This window comes from Boleophthalmus pectinirostris, unplaced genomic scaffold, assembly GCF_026225935.1.
Source record: "Boleophthalmus pectinirostris isolate CB_2022bp ecotype Guang Dong unplaced genomic scaffold, ASM2622593v1 HiC_scaffold_4, whole genome shotgun sequence".
Lineage (NCBI taxonomy): Eukaryota > Metazoa > Chordata > Actinopteri > Gobiiformes > Gobiidae > Boleophthalmus > Boleophthalmus pectinirostris.
This window is the reverse complement of record NW_026571353.1, coordinates 15848337-15866885: the sequence shown is the minus strand read 5'-3', so window position 1 is coordinate 15866885 and position 18549 is coordinate 15848337. Positions and strand designations below refer to the sequence as shown.

Genomic DNA, 18549 nt, shown 5'->3' with positions numbered 1-18549 from the left:
TCTCTTCGCCAATGTTCTCTGCTTTTCTCTGTTGCCTGAGAGTACTTGCAACAATGTATTTTACACAGTTGTTCATTCCTTTACTCCACTTCTGCAACTGCAAAAAAGGTTTTAAAGTTTTTGCATTGGCCTATACATCCATGTTTTTTGTTAGTTTTATTAGGCCTACATGTCAGTGATTTGCACAAATGTCTTGAAATGTATTTTCAAAAACTTAAGTATGGCTTATAAAACTATTGTTACTATTGTTTTTGTTGTTGTTTTTGTTGTATGTTTTTTTTAGGTTTTATAATTAGGCCTATTTCTTATTGAGGCCTACATTTTTGTTTTTTGTTTTTTTTCATTGCTTTAGCTGAAGGGTCAAGTAAGCAGTAGCTGTCCCAATGCTATTATGCATTAAACTGCAATTTACTGTAAAGTTACTAGCAGAAGTGGGTAGTGAGCAGTCCCATCTCTCAGTTGTATTTCCTATAAGCTTGTACTATTTGCAAGATGGAGTGTGAACAGTAAACTTCATTAGGAGAGGTATCTTAGATCACACTGCTGTTTATCAGTGCCATTTAGGTGCTATCTGTTATAATTAAAACTCTTGAGATAGTAGACACTATCTCTCTGGGGACTCGTTTGGCTTTGGAAGTCATTAGGTCACATGTGTTAGGGATTATAACACATAGCCTAATGTGAAAGTGGACATCAATGCAATGCCATGTAAAATATTTTAACGAGTTGTTCAGTAATGACTTTTATTGTTACAATTATGAACAAATGAGAAATTATTTGAGTTACTGTACATACACATGTTTTAATTTGTTTATGACGCCAATCATTTTATAATAGTATAAAAATTAGAACTGTCAATTAAAAGTTCTTAAGCGTAACATTTTCTACTGATCAGTATACTTGTAGAAAACTGTTTATATTATTGAGGTTAACCTTTTTTTTCACATATATATATATAACTGTAGTTCATTTGTTCATTCACCTATCACAGTAATGCCTGATTGCAAACACTTACAAATGTAGAAGTCCTATTGATTGTGCGCTTGTCTGACAGTGCATACCCAGTCTGGTCTGTGGTGGGCTGCATGGCTGTACTCGTTCCTTTGACCTTGAAGTATAGGAGCGACGCTGTTGTGAGTTTAGTGAATGGGAGTCCCAGGACTACTGCATTTATCATGGAAATACTGAGCTGTCAAGTCTCACTACACACCTGTCAAAAGGGGCTCAAAAGGTGCAGCGCGGGCTCCTCTCCTCTGTTTCACTGCATGATTCTTCATTGTGTAGCATGGCGGGCCCGTTCACTGTTGTTTTCAGTCATGTGTCAACATAATTCATTTCCATACGCCACATCTGGTTAGACGCTGGGCCTGGAGTTTACATAACCAAAGAAGAAGAGGAAAAGATGTTATGGTGAGATACTTCATTTTGATAGTTCATTTAAATAGGTTACGTTCACATTGTAGAATTTGATGATGTCATAATTTCAGAAAGAAGCCAGGGGCCTATATAAGTCTGTGAGAGATTTACTGTTTTTGGAAGAAATATCCAAACTTATGATCCACAAACGGTGAACCTTATCATTATTTGTTAGGGATTCACTCGCTCCACATACTTGCCATATTAATCTTATGGTTTTAAGACCTTTCAACTGACAACAATCACATCTCTGACAACCATCACATCTTTGGAGCTGAATAATGGCCCCACTCTGGCGCTCTTGTGAAAAAATAATTTCACTTTTGTTTACTTATGCTGACAGAAAGAAATTAATTTGTGCCAGGTAATTACAGAGATATTAACCATAAACCATGTCAACAAATCTACAACCTGACCTACCCTCCAGCTAAACTTTTAACTATAGGGGAATTCTCTCTCCTGTGATGTCATATGAAGCCAACCTATTATGACATGGGAACAATGCACTCAAATAAATGGCTGAATATTGCTTATAATGTGACAAGTTATTTCCGTGTGCATTGTTCATTAGGATAAATCAAATGACAATATTTTTACAAATGAGCCAAGCAAGGCATAAGAATAAGCACCTAGGAGCGAGGAGGTGACACTCTGTCATCATGCCTCTCGTTGTAACATCTGAAAAGACCCACAGGTGCTGTAGAAAGTGACTGTGTTGTCATATTTCATTTAGGCATCCTTCTGCAAAGCTGTAATTGCCTAATTAGCTTGTTAATTAGCAGATTAGCATTTACTGATAGAGTGGCTTGCTCTGTTGTGATGAGAGTAATACAGATTAAGTGAGAAGTTATGGGTGCATGATTCCACAATTTCTCCGTCCACAAAGGGGTCACAAATCATTAAAAGATTTGTGAAATGGCTGCGTGTTTGCCATTCAGAAAGATGAGGCTAGCTTGTATTATATGTCTTGTATGCTGAGGAGTATTGAAAAAGCATGTAATATGAGATAACTATCATATAATAGCTATCAAATTCTGACAGTGACAATTTATTCCAATTAAAAACTGCATAGGTGTATAAAATTCAAACAAAGTTTTTCTTTTGCTTGTTGTTTGCCTCTCCCCACTCATTGCTCACCTTCCTGCAGCACAATGCCCTGTTTATGAAGCATACAGACGAAGAATAAATAAATAAAAAATAATGAAATAAATCCAAAATCTTAATGGCTAAAAGAAAATATATTTTTACTTTTTGCAACACTTTAAAGGTGCACTAGGTAACTTTTGTGGTGGAGGGTCCATTATCTGCTTGTCTCCATGAAGGTGCTATGGCTTTGCTTGGAACGTTCAACTGTATACGCTGTAAACGTATCATAGCCTGTGTGTTTTTAGTGCGTAAAAATACCTTGAACTAAAGTGCATTGATACCAAGCCCTGGGGTTCAAACATGGCCGCCTGCTTAAGTGAATGGGCTGAGGTCAGTGGCGCATGTCGTGAGTTTAGAGGCTCAGTACGTTCAGTGGATGTGCAGCCCATTGAGCATGTGCAGTAATACTCTTCTCCCATGAGAGTGTGTGCAAAGAGCAAGCACTCGTGTGCCAAAGACAAATATTAAAAAGCTGTTTTTAGGACATTTTGAACTGAGAAAAAGTTTAAGATCTGAAAATAGGCAAGAACTCGCCACAAAAGCCCACATTTTAGAAAGCTGTAGGTGCACAATCAGTAAACAAGGAGTTTTTTGCACTCTATGTGAAACATGCTTTTGGGGTTACATAGGACTTTTTCACTGCAGAAGCAATGGACTGGCGACAGGTTTAAGCTAACAATATGCTATCTAGACTTTAAATAGATCCATGATTCAAACGGTGAGCGAGGTTGCCTCTCCACAGATTTGAACTGTGACTTGGAATAATGTAGATAAGCTGCCATATTGCAGAAAAGGCAAACCAGGCAAAGCAAGAAGGTGCACCTTCTAACAAAAAAGTTACACAGTGTGCCTTTAATTAAGCTGATTTAGATTTTCTTGTCTGGTGATCATTAGTTTTTGCCGATTTAGTAAAAATGTTTGTGATACACTGTACAGTCTCATTGAGGAGCTGTACATACAGTGATGGAACTCCTGGACTGCTCCTTGGAGCCGGGGCAGCCTGGAGGAAATGACCAAGCCAAGACATTACTAACCCAATTACCAGCCGTCGGTGATTCCTTTTGGATACTTTATTCTTATTTATTTCCTGGTATTTGTCGTGAGTATGTGTGCACTTTGTCTTCATTATGAGGAGAGCACAGTGAGCTAGTCTGAATATTTGTTACATCTGCTGCTGCTTCTGTAATGTGCTAATGAAAAGTGCTTCTAAACATTCCTGCAGACAGGGATGACCTCAGGGTCAAAGGTCACAAAAGAAAGATTTTCATTATATCACTTAGCAATTTAAATCTATTCATCATTCTTTGCCTTGGTCACTAACTAATAAACAATATGGGACATCTGAACTGCAGTCCCCAAAATAATTACTTATTTTCAGTTGTTAGAGCATAACAGTGGCCTCTCTTGTGAAGTGTGATGTGCTAATTGAATATAATTCGCTATTTCTGTTTTAAGAAGTTAAGTTCATTTTCCACATTTTAATAAGGGTATAAGCAAAATAAAATGGTCAGTGTTTATATAATTTGCAAGGGCTTTAACAGTCACTGCATATTTTTGGACCTGGTCCTGCTTCATAACCCGAACTTTAACACCCAAAGTTGTTTTACATTGTTGTTTGAGGGTTAGGGCTCAAAAGTGGGTCATTGTAGAATGAGTATAGATTAAATGTTTTGCAAGCTTTGAGATTTTATCTTATTTTTATTCAGTGAAATTGTTGTAACAAATAAAATACAGTATATAAAACAATAAAAATGTATAAAAATAATTTTCTGGAATAAATTGGACACATTTTTCAGACCAGTTGAAAACTGCTACAATAGTAAATATATTGAGCTATACTGTACACTTCAGTGAAACACTTGAGATAGGAAAAGCATCCCCACATTTAACGCTTGTTAATCAACACACTGTTACTTAAACTGCACCAATGGGACAGTACTGTCCTGTGTGGTCATTCCGGACAGCTCATCAGGCAGTTTCTTTAAAAGGTCAGCCTCTTGATAAAGTTGTAATCCCAGCAGCTCCAAAGTATCATATTTGGCGAATCCGTTTCTTTAGGAAGTCAAGACAGATGTGAGAGATCAGTCGCAGGCAGTAATCAGGAGGAGAAGGTGAGAGGTACACAGCCAGAGCGCTCGCCTGCATCAATCACACTATACTTGTCCTCCCTCAGCTCAGCCCGTTACTGTCTCCACTGAATGCACTTCTCTCTTTGCTTAAAATTATTACACAGGCCATAAACCCGGAGAGGTGAGCGTCCTGTTAATGTGGGTACATGTAGTGGTTGCAGTAACCTTTAAGATCGGACAGCCCAGTGCTGGCTTGGACACGCGCCATATATTCTGGTCAATAAGAGGCACCGATTGACTTGAGGAGGAGGTTTAAGGCCTTACATTTTAATTGTCACAAGCTCAAATTGATTCCTAAGGGAAACCTGATCAGACAGACCAGAGGAGCTTGATGCATTTAGTGCAATTAAACATAAACAATAAAAATAAACTTGTGTTTATTAAACTTTTGTCCTTAGTATACATATTACAAAAGATGAAAGGGGACAAATTGTGTCTTTAAGTAAAACACAATGTTAAAGCCAAAATTCAGTGTAAAAGGGTGTATCTTTAAGGATAAGGATTTATGCCTTCATGCTTCTGTTTCTTCTGTAATGATTTTAATGTTTGTGTAGTTATTATGAAATTAATAAAACAACAAAAAGAGAACATGAAAAATAAATGTGGATTATTAGAAAGTGCTCAACCACTACAAACTTTAGAAGAACTATGTCATTTATAGCACAACTGTTACTGTTAAAATTACTTGCTTTACAAAAATGGCTAACTATAGCCTACTTCAACTACTTATACAATTAGACAGGGCATTCATGTCAAAAGCAAAATATTCTCTTATTTGATTCACCCAATATCTTCATACATTTCAATGATTTATCTATGAAACTTTTCTTTCTCTCTTACACATCAATTTGCTTGGTAATGAAGAGAAAATCTCTGAAGAGGTCAGGGTGTAGCATGTCTAAATCACTGCAGCCAGACTGCCCTCAACTCAGCTGGAGTATTGACATTATGCCAGCTATGACACCATAACTCAGCCCACTGCGATGGTCATTTGATAAATGCTATCATAAATTGTTGACAAAACAATTTGTGATGTATTATGTTACCGATGGGTTGTACTGCTTATCAAATCAAGTAATCTGGCAGGGCCCTCCATTCATCAGCATAATGCAGGCTGTGCTCGCTCGTAGATAGTGATGACTTTGTTGCTTTGTCGACATCCATTTCGAGTGTAGCGTCTCTGGAAGCCCAAGTGCGGCTCATGTTGTGGTTTCATTATTTTGAAGAGGCTCTTATAGAGGTGCCCTGTTACTATCTCCCTTCTCCAATGAGTGTGACCAACAATACGCTGTGGATTTGTGCACGAATAGTGTCTTATCTACAGGAGGTATCAAAGAGTAAGTCTTTGGGATATAAAACAAACAGCAAATCTGAATCAAATTTACACACATTTTCAGAATGCATTTGTAAATGTATGTGAGTGTTAGTGCTCAAAATGTCTAGGGTTATCTAAATCTAATGAGGGTACTGGATGCTAGTATAACAAATTTCACATTATACCCATAACCCGCTGAGAAAAAAGTAAGACAGAAAATCAGCACAAAACAAATTCACATAATATCATCCAAATTGAGCGTAGTGAAAAACTGTTTCACTGATCCATGACTGCTGTATATTAAAATACTACAAACTACTTCTTAACTGTAACCACAGCCAATCAGCAGATATTAATTTCATTTCTTGAAACATCAAAGTCTGACACATGAAGACACCACAACTCTAGCCATCGCTTTAAATGGTTGTTTTTCACAGTGAGCCAGACATTTGTCATCTATTATTATAACTCACAAAAAGAGAAAAAACACAGCAGACAGAAAAATAATCCGATTGAACCAAACAAGTCAACAGTAAGTTCATTAACGTTTGAGCGGTGACAAGCTGTGAGTGCCTTTGTCCAGCGGGCCTTATGTAGTCAATAATCAGTGCATTGTGATAAGAATGGTACTATTATTTTTAACTCTTAAGAAGTCTGTTCATTGTCAGATTTCTTCAAAGAGTGAGATGCCTGTCTGTGTGCTATTTGTCTTGTTTAAGCGTTTCATTTGAGTCCAAAACATGTCCATACAGTGTGCGCTACAGCCAATCTCAACCTGGAATATTTGATCTTAAAAGCCACGTTGCTGTAGAAATCTCCCCCTCTTGATCAAGACATTTTCGCATCTTTTCATCATAGCGCTCTTTGCTGGAGTCGCCTGTCCATCGTGAGCGCTGACAGTGCCATTTCTGTTTGGTTGGCAGTGGGCGACCCCGCGGGCTTCAAAGACACATTGAAGTTTTGCAAATAATCTGTCAGAAAAATCACAGTAGCTATACCACCAGATCAGCGCTAGTGTACGCCGTGGTGTTGTTGACACCTGGGATAATGTTCTTTGTCAGGCTTTCTCAAACCAAACTCCTGCTTCCTTATAGTAATAGTTATAATACCATTGCGGCGTGGAGAGGATTAGGTGACCCGTTGGTTGGTGACATTTTGTATCTTCGCTGAGGAGAAGACGGGATTTATGAAATGGGTCATACGCGCTCACAGGAGTCTTGCTTAAGCCCCAGTTAAAGCCACATGACCTTAACAGAGGGAAAACGTATCACTGGAAAATGCTAATCTACTACATTTGCCAGGCATTAATTCAGAGCATGAATAGAGCTCACACATATTTCTTTAAAACTGATGATTTTTTTTTAATAATAGATCAGGAATAAATGTCATGTAAATATTCAAAATATAGTTTATACATTTCACTACAGATACAGATTTTTTGCCATGCAATATTGCAAAAGAGATGAAAACAAAACATTTTACCATTTATCCATCAAATAACTGATTTATGTTTATGTTACAAAGACAAGTTTATATCAATGTAGAGCCCGACCGATATGGATTTTGTTGTGGCCGATATGAAACCGATATAATGGGAGTTGGAGCTGCCGATAGCCGATATAATCGCCAATATATTTAGTGATGTAAAAATTCACTGTAAATCTTGGATTGTATAAAATACTTAGGTTTGGCTCTAGTGGATTTTAAATTGGGTTTATTTAAGCAACATTTATTGTTCTTCTGCCTCTTTGTGTCATATTTACAGACAGTAGATAACATTCTAGCTACTAGTGATAGGTAGCAGGACTAAAGCAGGTCTAAACCAGGACTGAAAAAGGACTAAACCAGGACTAAAACAGATCTAAACCATGTGTAAAACAAGATTAAACCAGAACTGAACCAGGACTGAGTGTCGGGACTTGGTCTCTATCTCTCTCCCTCTCTTGAACTCTAGATTAGTCCTGGTTTATTAATTTTATGCTGAACTACAGCCAAATATGCATGGTTTTTTCTATCCTATACACACACACATTTCTGAAAGTTTCGTTCTGAGCTGCTGCCGCTGTCAAACTACCACGAGTCTGCACGTGGCGTGAAGAGAAAAAGTGAGAATAAGAGAAAACACGGCTCCCAATAAGTAGCAGGCTCCCGTCGTTCGCTTCAAAGAGCCATTTCGTTCGCGACCGACCCATCACTACTAGCTACTAAAGTAAGCTACCGCTATAAGCCTTTAGCTGTAAATGCTGCGCGCCGCGGTAATTAATTATATGCATAAATGTGGATCATTCACACCTTTATTCACAGCATTTACATATCAATGCAGGTCCAGTAACAAATATACGGTCAATATAGTCACTTTACAACAGGCCAACAGAAAACAGTCTGTTTATGTGTGGGAGCTACACCAGCTAATCGCTAACCTAAACTAGCTTAAAAGTCGATGTATTTCCAACACTCAGAGCTCACACAGGATCCTCCTCACATCACAAGTCTGCACTAATAAATGTCCTTTTAATCCAAACTTCAAACTCAAAGAAAATAATCTCAGTGTTGCGCACGGCTGCGGGTGTAAACAAGAACACGTGAGTGAAGTGACGTGACTCTGGGGGTGTGTTCAGGGACAGTAAGGACACAGACACAGACAAATGACTCCATAGATAAATACTGATGTGGAGCCACATAACAGGACATTTATCTGTCTGTAAATTGGATTAAATGAACATAATGTAGAGAGTCTAAGCTTTATAACGAGGTGTAACATGCCCACATGAAATATCGGCCCATATCAGCAAGCATATCGGCCAATAGCCGATATATCTCCAGGAGCCCATATCGGCCGATAATATCGACCAACCAATATATCGGTCGGGCTCTATATCAATGTTCTTAAAACTTCGATTAAAAAAAAAAAAAAACTTCTTCATGTCCAGTTTTTTTTAGTAATTTGGTTCTGGATTAGCTCCATACACATTTACTTCAGTTTAGTTCAGTACGTGTCTCCCAAGCATATACGTAATATCTGAACGTTTTACAGATTCTCCAATTTAGCCAGCTTAAAAAAGGTTTGAATATTCTGGGTTTTGGCAGAGCTGTGTTCATTCTGCTTATTTTCTCTGAGCAGAGCTAAGTTCTCAAGGTTAATGTTTCTCTGGAGCTTTGACCTTTCATCCCCAGCACAGGTCACAGCAATTAGGCCTTTCAGCAGTGAATTAAACGTGTTTGAAATGTAGAGGTCCTCTTTCATCACATGACCCCAAAGAAGGCCAAAAAACACAGTTCAGAGGTAATACCAACACGCAAAATTTTCTGCAATTTGACATCATGTTTTTTCAAGACATTTTGGTGCCATCAAATTTCCATAGCAGTGTAATACATAATGAAAACAAATGCATGCTTGTATACATAACTTATTATTTGGGGAGCAATTATCTATAACCATGTCTATTGTTTCCGAATAGTGTTGTAACAGCCAACAGTTACTGTGCACTTTTATGCTCCAGTCCTCCTCTAGGTCAAATGCCCCTTTCTAAATTAGACTTAGACAAATTTATCGATCCACACAGGAAATTACTTGGACATAAGAGCTCACAGATCACAATATAATATAATAACAAGTAGAAATAGATTCTAAATAAGTAGCAAAAATAGAAAAACTGGTGTCAAATAAGGTATAATTATATAAATGTACAAGTAAAAATAAAATATGATAGAAATAAGTGATAAAATATCTCTGCAATATACAATAGGTCGCAAGGAAAAACTGTACAAAGATGATTGATAGGACACATGGTTATCTGTAACATAAGGGTTAGTTGTTGTACAGTTGTATGGAGTACAGTATGAATGTAGTCCTGTATCTCTCACTATTGTCTAACTGTGTGTTACTGTGTGTCTATTGGGGGAATCTGACATTCAGCATAACAATGGAAATATTTGAGAGTTGCATTAAGTGAAGTGTGTTTGGTGAGATAACACAAACAGCTGATGAAATTGAGTTCAGTTCACCGCGCTCAGACTCATCCTTCAATGGAGTTTAGGCATTAGCTTAAACCAGAACCAGTATCCAATAGTAATTAACTTGAGTATATCGGTGGGCCATTATTCACAGTAAAGTAACCTTTTAATAGCTGAGCCTTTAACTCCACTGCAGGTAATGACTTTAAAGAGTGCTTATTAAAAGAGAAATGGTAATGAGCTTTAATAAAGCAGAACAACTTTGAAATGAAGAGCGCGTTTGAATAGAAGCGGATGGAGGGATGAGACCTGTGATTCCATTAAGCACACTAATGATTCTTTATCAGGCTCTTATGTGTACATGGACTTAACATTAACAGTGATTGAGGACGCGTTTCACTAAAAAGAAGGGCCTTCTCATTGCCCTTTAAAAGATCAGATAAGAGAAAAAGAACTTTAGTCATTTGAATCTCTGAGAATTGATAACACACGTACTACGACCTCCAAGTCAACGAGTGAAGCAGAAATCTCCTTCAGCACTTATGGACTGTAACAAAACTGCACATGTGTAATTATAAAACGAATCTGTCTCATTATGTGTGAAAATGAAGCAAGTCAAAGGAAGGAGATGAAGTGATAAGACAGTTTGGATAGTGTCGAGCACGTATTTTATTTTCTATAGACTAAATCTATTAAGTAACCTCGCTCAAGCAGAAATTCCCTGTGAACTGTAAATCCCATGAATAATAGTTTCAACAATATTCTTTTGTACAGAAATGCTAAAAGGCCCCCATGTAATAAGACAAAGCATTAAAGAAACTCATAGACAGTGAATGGAAATAATTAAATCAATCTGTGGTGAGCAGCTGGAGAAGGACTCCAGCTGACAATAGCACCTGGGTGTGTAGTGCAGGCTGCCTGGGGCGGAGCGGCTCGTGCCCACACACCCCTCCCCTCCCTGGGCCCACCACTGCCCCAGAGCCCCCCCTCTCAGCACTAACCATGCTCTGGGCCCCCCTTCACTGCACCACCACCACCCCCTTTCCGCACCCATCACCTCTGCCCTGCTCCCCTTCTGTGCACCCACCTCCACTGCCCCGCCCCTGCTGAAGACCAGCCTGGTGCACCCCCCAGCCCTGTCTGAGACATACACAGTCCCATGCTTAGAGCCTAATTAAAGGGATGATTTGTGAAACATCATGTTTTATACAATTAATCCACATAGAGCGATAAAAGCCATCATCAGATAATATTGGCTCTGTCCAAAAGACTGAGGTGCATTTGAGAAGTGAAGCATTTTTAAAAGTCAACAGGAAAAGTTGGCAAAGCTTTTCTGTTTAAACTGGCATCATCTGCGTCGACTTTCCACATGGACACTACTGTATAAATGATCCCGTCTCACCATTAGTGACAACAACTTGCTCTGTGTTCGTACATCACTTTGCTTTCTTTAAACAGAAGCCAAACATACATGAGGAAATGAATGAGCGCATGCAGACCCAAACAAATGCTCTCCTTCTTCCATGTTCTCCTCATCTCAACATGTTTTAATTAGTCGTGAAAAATGACTTCATTTGGAAGATAAATAACGTGAGCGGGGCATGTCTGTTTTTGCTTGGCAGGGCTAAAGATGGCTGCTGTTTCTCTTTGCTCTTGCTCTGAAACAACTAGAGACAATTTGCATAGTTTATGAAGCTAATGTGCTTTTATGGAGTTTAAAACAACAAGACTGGTGACCAGCCACAAAAAAGTCTAAATTGTGTAATGGTGCACATGTGTATTATTAAGTATTGTGTCATCATAAACAAATACTCATAACCCTAATGACTTACTCAGACTGCACCCGGAGCAGCTGTGGTGTTAGAGCAGTATTCTTGCAGAGTGGTCACAGGCTTGAAACTCTGCACTCACAAAACCACAAGTTCACATGATAAAAAAAAACATTTATTTACAGAAATAAACCTGCGGAGGACTACCAGCGGAATTGATCTGGAGCACCTCCGTCACCTTCGCCGCACTGCACCGAGGGTGATCTGAGCTTCCATGTGACTGGCACACTACAAGGAGCAAGGATACTGATCCAAATGTTCAAAAAAAAAAAAAAAATTCTATCTATGCCATCATTACACAAAACTCCATCCAAAATGATGGGACAATTTACACACAAGGTGTTTTTCTACCAGTTTAAAAATTCATTTAATAGTATGTGCTTGGTAACATTTACGGACTTACTTCTACTTATGTCATATCTGTCCATGTCCAAACCATTGCTGCAGATTACTCTTCCCCCAGAAGAAATACCTATACCTATATGATACACAAACTTTGAAAATTCACAGAACCTTTTGAATCAGGCCCTAAAGTGTTTTTTGACATGAGTAAAGTCACTGTAGGTCATTCCTGTAACCAGACCCTGTGGTCAGCCACCAACTGAAAGCAATCTGCACCAACTAGTTCAAACAGGACATAAAGTTCTAAACTTCACTATAACTGTCAAGCTACAGGTAAAGCTAGGGTAAAGCTAGAGATAATCTACATTTTACAAAAAAATGTATTAGGTTTTCTACATTTTAGTGAAATGAGTTTAAACTTTCATTTCTTGAAAAAATAATAAGTAAAGATGAGAAACCAGTTTTGAAGATAGTTTTGGGGAAAAAGGGTACGCAAAGTTCTGGAAAATATGATTATGAGCTGTCTTCACTGAGCGATACTGAGGTATGCATGTCCTGTTTATTCCTTTTTCCTAGCGTGATGCTCCTTCTGTCCAAATGGGAATCAGCGTTTCTCCTACAAGTCCCTTCAATCATCTTTATTCCCCTTATCACCCATCTTAACAACTTTACTCCTGCTCACCGAATTACACATATCATCGATAAATATTTATTCAGTGCTGGTGGTGAGCAATGGCTGTGAACTCAGGTGTAATTTGGTTTCAGTCTATCAAGATTAATTTTGTAGTGAACATGATGAATGCAACGCTGCTCTGTGCTCCGATGCATCAGTGTCACTCCCCACCAGATTTTTCACCGGAGTTGAGAGTTTCCAAGATTAAGTGCGGTATTAGTCAATGTTTTTGGGGATAAGACTTCACACTAATTTAGTGAAGAGCAACAACCTGCAGAGGAAGGCTCCATTAGCAATGACAATGAACTACAGCTCTGGTGAGGAAAATCTGATTAACACAGCGCGCTACCATTGTGCACTCATTCTGTGGCTCGGGTGATAATTCCACATTTGCAGCAATAAAATTTCCCTGCCAAATTTCTCCCTTTACCAGAGAATCGTCGTATTTTATCAGCTCCCCGTGAGGCCACACAATATTGTTAGTTGTGACACAGGATTTATAGATGTGTCGAGAGAATATGAGTCAATCCCAAGAATCAGAAAAGAGCTATTTGTTTATGAATTCGAGAATATGTTAGATCTCATTTGAGCGGCATTGTAACGTGCCAAATTTCAAACAAAAAAATCAACAGCGTGCCTGAGGCTATTTGAGAAGTGTGCAAGTATGCAGGGCTCCTCGGAAAAATATCTTGACTCCTAAAGTCTTTGTAATGTCTTTAACTGTGTGCACTGTCTGCTGTAGGAGTGCTTTGTTAGAAAAGGACAAAGAAATGTGCATCAATTTTACAAAAATACAGCAGTAAAACAGCATCTTTATATCTCCTTGGTTAAAAATCTAAATGTGAAGTAAGTTAGCATTGTATATAAAATCTAAATAGTGGTCTGGAACAAAGCCAATTTTATAATTGACTCTAATTAAAAATTTAAAATAAAAGAATAACATTAGTTTTAACAATAAAATGTTTTGTACAATATGGTATCTCTTTATCATTCCCTTTTGAAAGTTAGTTCTCCTATTGAGATCAGATGTTCAGAATATATAAAACTGACAAGTCGCTGTCAGCATTGATTTCCATTTCTCCAGAAACATGGTGTTGAGATCCTCTCCGGGCAGATAAGTATCTTTACACATGACTGCCAGATTTGATTGCCTTCTGTAAGAGGGAGACTGGATACACACTACATTGTATTCTCTTTCTGTTATGCCATAGTCTGCCCCTCACTGCGCCCTCATCTAAATAAGAATATTTCTTCCATGCTTGGCTGTCCTTGGAAGGATTGGTGTGCAGTGGAGCTGTGGTGTCAGATGTACGGGGGGGTATCCACTCGCTGGAACATGTGACCTCAGCAAACTGGAGATGTCGGCTCGGATTGCTATAAAAAGTCTTTTTTATGTAGTGTTCATGGGCTATGTCTCTCTCAGGATAAAATTACAGCTGCCATTTGGCCACAATGTATGAGGTTAACAACTGAGCTATTATTGCAATCAGTGTAGTTGTTTCACTTACTAGTATGTTGTTATAAATGGATTTTTCATTGTTTGTTTGTTTTAGAGTAAGGTAAATACAATAGCACTAAAGCCTTAGCCGGAGGGTTGTGGCTAGATTACATGAATGAGAGTGTGAATGGATGTTTATTGTGGTCATGTGCCTGGTGTATGTATCATGCTCTGGTCCTATAGTGGCTACGAAAACTCAAAAAGGGCCATCAAGGACATTTAAAAGCCAATTCACTGGATACAGTTGTGAGCTTATTTAGAGGACATTACCTAAAACTGGATGGATGTTAAGGGTAACAATGTTACTGTTAAAATATAGATATAATATGATCTTTTTAAAAGTGATGAGTTTGTAAATCATGGTAAATATGTATTTTGGACATGTCAGTTTAAGCTGATGTGAATGTGGGAGCTGTGTGATGAGCCAACATGCTTTGATGGTTGCTGCTTCACACAGTGCAATAATAAATTTGGGGCTATGGGGGTCTGACATTGTCTGCGCTCACTATAATTAAGCGGTGCATTAGAAAGAAGGCTGGAATAAAACATGAGTATGTAAATGCAGCCTGGAGCTGATGTTCTAGTGATTATTACAATGCAGATAAAGCATTTCTCACAACTGCCTGTGTCTACTGAAGCCTCCAAAAACATCTGGACCTTTTAATTGAAAAATGGCGTGGTGTTTCGCTGTGCCGCTCTGCGCTAAGTGAAGTCAACAATTAAGACCAAAATGTAATTGATACGAATTGCATTGCTTCATTATTTGGTGTTCTAGTCAAGAAAATTGATTTATCAATTATTTACAGGTCACAGAGCAGAGGCCATGTGTTTGTGTTCTCCGAGGATCATCTCTGGAACATACAGCAGCGGTCCGTCCAGATGAAATCACATTATTACCCCACTATGTTCACAACAAATTAGCTGAAAACTCATTTTAGTGCTGCTACCATCTACATGATGAACTGTAATGCATGGACAACTCCTTTAATCATTTTATGTACAATGTGCTTTCCCGCCTCTGGACGACATTTAATTGTTGGTGATGCATATTAATGTACATTATCAATGTAATAAAGTAGTACTTGCATTTAAACACTGGATATTTGGTGAGTAACAACTTGCACACAACACAAGATTGCATCATATAAATCTCAAACTCAAACCAACTCATGACTGCTGCTGGATCATAAGGGAAAATCGAAACACACACTGACATGCATTTTGCCGTATATTTTTGAAAAATACCAAATACCTGAAAAACTGTAAAGAGCTGAGTTTGGTTACTTTCTTGCACACATTCCTTCATCCTCACAGTTTGAAGGGAGCGTAGATTTGTGGGCCCAGGGCGGAGGCTGTTCTTCTGCCAATATGGCGGCAGCAGCTTGAGTGATGGGCATGTGGCGATGTCACTAATGATCAGAGTGTAATGATTGGCTGACAGGGAAGCACAGCAATACACTGTCACTGGGGCAGAGTTAAAGAGGGGGCCCTAATGAACTCACAAACTCCTCTGCACCAACCTCCTCCATCACCATCATTACATATGAGTCAAACACACACTGTTTTGTCTGGCAGGTTGGTACCACAGGCACTTTTTAGACAATACTATGTTAATCCATAAACAGGTTAACAAGTCCAAACTTTTTGCTGGTCCTAAACCTATTAAAAGAAATGGTGGCATCTGGTTTCAACCTACATAAAAGCAACAAAAACATTTTTTTTCAGAGCTTTTAACCATATTGTAATTGACTCCCATCACTTCTTACCCACTCAAAGTTGTATTTCAAATGATTCGTGCATTTTTCAGCTATCTTTAATTGCTTTTTTTTTTGAAGATGCCATATTGCAGATCAAATCTCCTTTTCACCATCACCACTACTGCTCTGCACTTACTTTGTTCTCCACTTTTATGTTCTTAATCAGTGATACATGTAAAATTTTGGTACAAATGAAAACAATTATGCTTCTTGTAACAATCTGCAGCCATCAGTCGTTGTGATGTTGTGATGACATTTACATCAGATCCTACTGGGCACCGTAGTTTTCAAACATGAAGTCAGAACACTTGTTTCTTTTATTAAGTCATTTTAGATGAATATTGCAGTTTAAAATGTACAAATTACAGTATAATGATCCACAGGTGTCAAAAATTATATCTATATAGCAGACACAAGCACAGTATGTTATTTCTTATTTATCTTAGTAATTAAGTAATAAGAAACTAACACATACCAGTACAAAACGCAGAATATACACAACTACAATTTACTAATACACTGTTTGTGGCCTATACCTATACGGTTCATTAGGTGCAATTTTGTCTACTCAAGTCATTACCTATGTATTAGTATTGTGTTATAAAGTGAAAAGTTTGTTTTTTTCACAACTATTCAAAAGTCATTTGGAGCATCAACAGCTTTTCCCCCAGTGATGATTCTTATGTATTGTACTATATGATTTTACTACAAGCCAGCAAAAAAGCCCCTATGTTTTGTCTCAATGCCATCTCAGAACACGCTGTACACATCTGTCACCCTCATATCTATATTTCATGCTATTACCTTTTAGGCCCTGGGCTGCCTGATGTAAGCCTGGGGGTACTTGATTTCCGCCAGCATGAGCTTTCAGAGGAGGAAGGATCAAGTCATAATCATGGAGCGCCGTGGCAGTGTTTTAGCAGCGGGTGTCCTATATACCAACATCCCAAGTGGGTCCGATTCTGTAGCACTCAGCGAAATGAAGAATACCTTATGACCCTATTTTTATCAGATGCTCTGTTAGCCCTGTCGCCCCGTTCTGTCGCGGCTGTAACTCCCAACCTGCTGTGAGAACAAACTTGACAAGTTCCAAGACATAGTTTTTATGAAGTTTGTAAAATATTAAAATATACACTGGGGACATTTTGTTTGTCATTATTCTATGTTAAAGAGGTTTTTTTTTTTTTTGTTTTTAAAGCTTTCTACCCTGTTACAATGTTCCCTCATCAACACCATGCCTTAAGAGATTTTAGATGTCATCCATGAATGTTTGAGTAATTTAGTGATCTCACCCAAGCCCTATTCAAACCCTCCTTATGGTTAGCTGTAAGCTTCTGTGCCATAATCAACTCACAAACCTACATCATCCATACTCCCACACAAAATATACCAAAGCATGATACACAATTGTACACAACAACTTGACAAATCTGAGGCCATGTGCAGCAGTTTTATTAGTGGGATGAACTTTGAGTTATTTTGATAGTGCTCTGAAGGGGGAGTGACTTAGCGCAGAGAGCAAAGAGAAGGGAGCCTGAAAGCATCAAAAATTTAAGTCAAAATTATAAAACATTAGTGTTAGTATGTTGTTTTCGACAAATATAGCATTTTCAAAACAATAAAAGGCAAGATGGTGATGTAAATATGTAACTGTTATTATCAGTTAATACCTCATAGAAGTAAAATACATGTATTTGAGGTATGTTACTATTACTACTATTTGTACGATTTTAAGAATTCTTGCGATAGAAAGAAATCATACACTCTAAAATTCCCAACAACTTGTTTATCAATCAATCAATCAAACTTTATTTATAGAGCCTTTTACAACACTCAAGGTGACCAAAGTGCTTCACATTTAAATCAACACAATATAAAAACATACAAAACATATCCACCATCACAAGGACTCTATTGGCTCTTTCCAACAATTGAATAACTAATCACTTTGGAATAATGTAATATTAAAGTCAAGATGTTTCGCACAAAGGGACAACAACAGTATGAAGACATGTCTACAAATTAGTGTATTGATGACTCGTATACAAGGAAAATCTCTCAGACTATAGCATACTGGAAGCCATTTTAAGATATCTCATTTAAAATTGTGGTAAAGATTTCAAAGTCGCACACCATTTTAGCACTGCAACATTTTTCACTACACCATCACCAGAGGAAACGTTCACCCCATCACTTCTTTTAATTATGGCTGGATCCCATTCAACTCTTGTCCTTGTAATATTATTTTATCTCATTTAAGGGAAAAATGAAAGGGTGAAAAAACCCCAGCAAGTACTTTCGTAATTTAAGAGAGTGTTAATGAGTGGCTGCTAACCTTTCCCAGTTATCCATCATGTGGTAATGGAGGCGCGGATTCCTCCTCCAATCTGCTGCATTAAAACCTTCTATTAAATCTAAATATGACGTATACTGGAAAAATTAAGAGCATTTTTGGATAGGTCTAATTCATTCTTACATTCTATATAAGGC

The 18549-nt window shown here is 38.0% G+C and overlaps 1 long non-coding RNA gene across 1 annotated transcript in view; it reads right to left on the bottom strand.

The window, feature by feature from the left end:
* Positions 1–932: 932 nt before the first annotated feature.
* The window catches only part of LOC129411265 (uncharacterized), a 75901-nt gene continuing 58284 nt past the window's right edge, over positions 933–18549 (bottom strand). The window contains exons 4-5 of the long non-coding RNA XR_008633225.1: positions 1211–1367; positions 933–1108 (exon numbers count right to left, since the gene is read on the bottom strand). This is a non-coding gene — a long non-coding RNA (uncharacterized LOC129411265). The remainder of the gene's footprint in view (positions 1109–1210; positions 1368–18549) is intronic.